This window comes from Macaca fascicularis, chromosome 18, assembly GCF_037993035.2.
Source record: "Macaca fascicularis isolate 582-1 chromosome 18, T2T-MFA8v1.1".
Lineage (NCBI taxonomy): Eukaryota > Metazoa > Chordata > Mammalia > Primates > Cercopithecidae > Macaca > Macaca fascicularis.
Window position 1 is genome coordinate 71,926,354 of NC_088392.1, and position 6,632 is coordinate 71,932,985.

Consider the following 6,632-nt stretch of genomic DNA (forward strand, 5'->3'; position numbering starts at 1 on the left):
ACTTTCCCATTGAAGCCCAAACCCTACTCCCACTTTTTAAGTTGATATAAAATTCTTTACATCTGCTTATTCAGGGAGTTACTCATTACTGAGTACTCCCACATGTGCATGTAAATAAACATTGCATTTTATTTTCTCCTGCTAATCTGTCTATTGTAAGTTAATTCTCAGGCTCCCAACATTTTGCACCTAAATGGGTATATTAGTCTGTTTTCACGCTGCTAACAAAGACATACCTAAGAGTGGTTAATTTATAAAGAAAAAGAGGTATAATGGACTCACAGTTCCACGTGGCTGAGGAGGCCTCACAATCATGGTGGAAGACGAAAGGCACATCTTACATGGCAGCAAGGCAAAAAGAGAATGAGAACCAAGCAAAAAGGGGCTCCCCTTTATTAAAACCATCAGCTCTCACGAGACTTATTCACTACCATGAGCACAGTAGGAGGGAAACTGCCCCCATGATTCAATTATCTCCAGCTGGGTCCCTCCCACAACACATGGGAATTATGGGAGCTACAAATCAAGATGGGATTTGGGTGGGGACACAGACAACCCGTATCAGTGGGTAAACAAAGTTTCCTCTCTACACTTTTAGCAAGCGTAGGATGGAATGATTAGGACTCCCTACTTAATCTAGAGACAGCAGTGATCTCGGACCTCTGACCAAGCTGGTAAAGGTTAACCTTCTTAAGCATCAGACTCCTGGGTCTCTGCTGGGGCCCCGTGAGTGACTCCGTTTCGTAAGTGACTCCGTTTGGTGGTAACTTTGGCCACTTCCTTTCTTGTTGATGAGACTTTAATAAGGACAAAGTCATGGGACTTTAGTGGCCCTTTCGGAAAACTTAAGATCTCCCCAAACTAGCTCCTCTAAAACCTCTCTCTTACCATCTTTCCTCCTCCTTTTACTGCCTTGAGTGTTCCCTTCAGCTCCTTCGACATGTCCCCTCCAAGACCCTACCTCCTCCATCCCTCTCTCTGCCCCTGTCAGATCTTTTCTTTCCCACTCCAGCCCCCCATCTCTTTCCATTCACTCAAGCTTTAGGTCTCCTTCCCTCAACAGGGTCTCTTGAGGGGTTGAGGGACCCCGAAAGCAATCATGTGAGGCTAAAAAGACTTATTGAAAATAGAACGGATGTCTCATCCACTCAGATGGGATATGGAGACACCCACACAACCGCTTGATGTGTGCTCAGTCCCTTAATCCACAAACTCAGTCCTAAATTTTAGTCCACAAACTCCATAAGATTACCAAAAAAAAAAAAAAAAAAAAAAAATCTTAAACTCTTTCCTGTAAATATCCGTGGAAAGTTTTAGTCCTCATATTGAACTGGTAATCTCAACATAGTCCATCTAATAAAGATACAATTTGGGTGAAAGTATAAAGGGGAGTAAAGACGGGAACCAACTCTTGTAAACCAGGGAATTTTGTATTACTGTGTTTCCACCTTGGGTGCTGTGACTCTTGTTATAGATGGCTAAAAATTTTAGGATGAAAGCCATCAGTTCTCTATTTGCACTAGTTTGTATGTATGTGTATATGTATGTTATGTACAGGTGATATTTTCCTATCTCTGATTGGTATTGACAAATTAATCTCTAAAATCCCTTAAACCAGTTCTAATTGGCTTAGACAAACATGTGCTATATAAATTAAAATATTCCTAAAACCTTCAAAAGTATAGAAACGAACCCAAATGTTTTTCAAGTTCATGTAATTTGGGTAAATCTTTGGTAAATAAGACTAAATTGAATTTGTTGCTTTAATAAAAACAGGTGGTATGTCTTCCAAGTTATCAGCATTAAGCGTGAAACAAGTGTGCATTTTATTTGCCTTGGATTTACCAGTTAAATAACCTTATATCTGTCAGATGTTTAAGATTTAAAAACTATAAACTTAACCTAAAGAACAACTGTACAAGTAAAGATGCAATAAAAATGAATTGCATGATATCCATTATTTCTTGTATATGAAGCACAGAAAAAAAGTATTTAACTTTTTAAATTTTAGTTTTATTTATTTTAGGTTATTTGCTTTTTTGATTTTTTTGATAATTGCCTAAAATAAGTTAACAGAAAAATAACTTGAGATGATGGGTAGCTTTGTTTAATGTCTTAAGAAATTTTCAGGCTGGGCACAGTGGCGTGCACGCCTGTAATGCCAGCAGTTTGGGAGGCCAAGGCTGGTGGAGCACTTCAGACCAAGAGTTTGAGACCAGCCTGGGTAGCATGGCGAAACCGCATCTCTACAAAAAATACAAAAATTAGCTGGGCATAGTGCTGTGTGTCTGTGGTCCCAGTTACTCAGGAGGCTGAGCTGGGAGGATATCTGAGCCAGGGAGGTAGAGGTTGCAATGACCTGAGGTAGCGCCACTGCACTTCTGCCTGGGTGACAGAGTGAGACCCTGTCTCAAAAAAAAAAAAAAAAAAAATTTAGCTGGGCATGGCGGCTCATGCCTATAATCCCAGAACCTTGGGAAGAGGAGTTCCAACTTGAAGTCAGGAGTTCAATACCAGCCTGGGCAACAAAGTGAGACCCTGTCTCTACAAAAAATTTAAAAATTAGCCAGGCATGGTGGTACATGCCTGTAGTCCTAGCTACTCAGGAGGTTGTGGTGGGAGAATTACTTGAGCCCAGGAGTTCAAGGCTTGCTGTAGTGAGCCATGATCCCACCACTATACTCCAGCCTGGGTAACAGAGCAAGACCCTGTCTCTAAAAAAAAAAAGAAAGAAAAAAAAAAAATTTCCATTAACAACCTAAACAGAATTGTTAAGAATACATTTATTAAGTTGATATAAGTGGGATAAAAATTTTATGAATGGGCTTTTTAACAGTTATGTTTTATAATATGTATGCTTTAAGATAGTTTCAAAAACCATTTTGGTGACTTGCAACTTTAGAGTTATGCTAATGAATAGATATTCATTAAAAATCTAGATCATTTCTAAGTAAGGATCTCCTGAAACATTCATTATTAAACCAAAGTTTATATATTTTCAGTTTCTTTTTCTTTTCTTTTTTTTTTTTTCTTGAGACAGAGTCTTGCTCTGTTGTCCAGGCTGGACTGCAGGGCACCATCATGGGTCACTGCAGCCTCGACCTCCCAGACTCAAGTGATCCTCCTACCTCAGCCTGTCAAGTAGCTGGGACTACAGGCGTGCGCCACCATGTAAGGCTAATTTTGGTATTTTTTTAGAGATGGAGTTTCACCATATTGCCCATGCTGGTCTCAAACTCCTGGGCTCAAGTGATTTGCCTGCCTTGGCCTCTCAAGGTGCTGGGATCACAGGCATGAGCCACTGCACCCAGTCTTGATTTCTTATTTTTACAAAGAGACTAAAGATACTTGGGTCTGTAAATAAACTATTTTTTGTCATATTGAAAAACTGTATTATGAAGAGGCATATAAGCATTATGAAATGATATATTCGTAAACTGCTAACCTGCTATGGAATTTTGGAATATGGCAGACAATTCACAATTGTCTACTTTTCATTACTGTCTAGTTTCCTCTATAAAAGGAAGGTTACTAATGATAAAAATTAATTATAACCAATATAAGTAAATTAAACTACTAAAAATAATAACAGTGAAGGGATACAAACACAAGGGGCTGGGCATAGTGGTTCATGCCTGTAATCCCAGCACTTTGGGAGGCTGAGGCCAGAGAATCACTACTTGAGTCCAGGAGTTCAAGACCAGCCCAGGTAAAACAGCAAGACCCTATCTCTTAAAAAATAAAAATTAGTTGGGTGTGGTGGTGCATGCCTGTAGTCCTAGCTACTCAAGAGGCTGAGAAAGGAGGATTGCTTGAGCCCAGGACGTCAAGGCTGCAGTGAGCCTAGATTGCACCACTGTACTCCAGCCTGGGTGATAGAGCAAGATTCTGTCTCAAAATAAATAAATAAAATAAAATGAGCTTTAGTATTAATAGTACCTATTAGCAAAATTAGAATTTATTTTCCATCTTTCTTAAAATGACAAAAATTTCTTGGATTATTGGTCTGCTCTTAATAAAATACTGTAAAAAGTTTTTCTTACCGTTTAAGTAACCTACTCATAAAACAAAGATTCTATGCCTTAGCAGGATCATTTTCTATGTAGTCTTTATGATGTCCTCAATTATTTAAGGGAATCAAATCTCATTTTTAAAAGAGCTAAGGTTTTCCTTACAATCATGTTACCTCCTATATTTACCTTTGAAATCTTTATCACTTTGATTAAATAGGTAACTAAGTACAGCTCCTAACTTATGATAGTTAAATATGCCATTTTTTGACTTTACGATAGTGTGAAGGTAAAACACGCTTAGTATGCTCCTTGACTTACTACGATGAGATTACATCTGGATAAACCCATTGTACGCTGAAAATATGGTAAGTCTGTTGTTTTGCAGTGATCTGTCATCCTACTTAATCAAGTAGAAATGAAAAATTTACCTTTTCTTCTCAAACATTTTGACATTTTACATCTTAGATATATTGCCTTCCCAAATTCAAATCCTAGATAAAATTTTAATCTCAATTCACTTTGAGATTTTCCAGAAGGCCTCTGTTATTTTACATAATAAAAAGAGATCAATTTTTTAAAATTAGGTTTTTTTGATATGTTGAATTGCATGAAAAGCATTGTCAGGGAAGAAGAGATGCTTAACCTTCTCTAATTATACTCATGTGGGTAAATATTATTACTATAACTATTTCAGAAGTTATACAAAATTTCTAGAAGTTTGGCAATGCCCTCACAGGACATGATGTGTCCTGGTAATGTCATCCCTGCTATTAGACAACCACAGTATAATGTTATCAGTGGCAACTTCAGTTATTATTTTAAATGTTGTATGCCACGAAACAACCAAATTCTCTTCTCCAATTGCATTATTTTTGTAATGAACTCTCATTGGATTTTTAACCATGGTCATTTTAAGTCTTTTGTCATCCACAGACAATTGTTTTATGTCATTGCTTTTCTAAAAGCTCTTGCCATCAACTACAGGCCAGAATGCTTCATCTTCAACAAAAGGGGACTATTTCAGACACCCATGAAGAGGACCATGCCAGATACTGTGGGGCACAGGCTTCTGATGGCATTGCTTAAATAACTGAAATCATATCACTTAATTGAGTAAGGGTTTCTAGAACTCTAGTGGAGAAGCTAATGGGTTCATAAAACTGCCAATCCAAGATCACGTAGAACAAGAATGAGTTATGTGGGACTAAATGAATTGATGAAAGATAATTATGGCTTTTGTTTGGAACATTTCTGTTTCTTTAACATTCCATTTTCTGGATTTAGGGAACCTCTTACTCTTTTCTCATAAGTTACCTATACTTGTAACAATTTCATAGATTAAATGTTTGTAACAAAAATGAAAAGTTTTTCTTTTCTTTCAGCCTGATCCCTCTAGAATTCATTAACTCTCAATGAGTACTCTTATTTTCATACTTATTTGCATACATTCAATAAGAATTTGTTCTTCTTATAAGAAGGCATGATTAGAAACATTGGCTGTATAACTAAGGCTTTGACTAGTATGTCATATTTAAGAATGATGTGCATAGAATCAGATATGATCAGTTTTTTAAAATTTTATTTTGGGTTCAGAGGGTACATGTGCGGATTTGTTACTTGGGTAATTTGCATGTCGCTGAGGTTTGGTGTACACATGATCCTATCACCCCAAGTAGTGAGCATAGGACCCGACAGGTAGTTTTTCAACTCCAGCCTCCTTCCCACCCCCTCCCACTTCTACCAGACAGTTTTAAAAACTAAAGTTGACTTTATGGAGCCAGTGCTTACAAAGTCCTCTTGGAAAAACCATCCTGGTATCTGACTTATAGGGTTTCCAGTCCTCAAGAGAGTAAATAAGGTCACCTCCTGGCAAGTCCAAGAAGCTTAGGATATTTTGGGGACCTCAAGAAGAGAAGCATTCACCCAAATGTATAGGTATTGCCAAAGTCTCAGAGGAAGTTCCTGGCTTGACTTCCTAGCCTCAAGAGGCTTTTAAAAGTCCAACCTGTGATTCTGTATAGAAAATTCCAGCAAAGCAAGCTTTAAAAGTCTCTGAGTTCAATTACTCTTCTTGATGCACTTATGTAAATAATCAGGCCAAGCTTAATGAGACTAGACTTGTAAACAAGAATAATCTTACTTTGATTATTTTTGATCAAAATAGGGACAATGATTGAGAGAAATTTTATGTTTCAATAGAAAACTATCATCAAACATTGTGAATTATCATATTCTAGTCTTGTTCATTGCTTTTGAGGTTTTATTATCTACCTATAAATTTGACCGAATTCTGCCGTCTTCTACATTTTTATCAAATTCTCATTTTTTTCTAATTGTCTTCAATATCAGGCTCCAAATTAACATTTCCAATTCCTACCCTCACCTTCCTGACTTGGTGTTGTTGAGACCTAAAACCTGATTGCTGAGCGTCTAGGTTCTCTTGTGGCTCTCCTTTGCCCAAAGTCCTATAAACTGAAGTTGAGTGACTTGATATAAACTTCAAAGGACTCATCACTACAACAGTGTGGGCCTCTGAGGAAATTCACCAGAACACCCACATCTTCCATGATCTGATCTGAGAAGTAACCATGACTGTGACTCTAATGTCTATACCGTCAA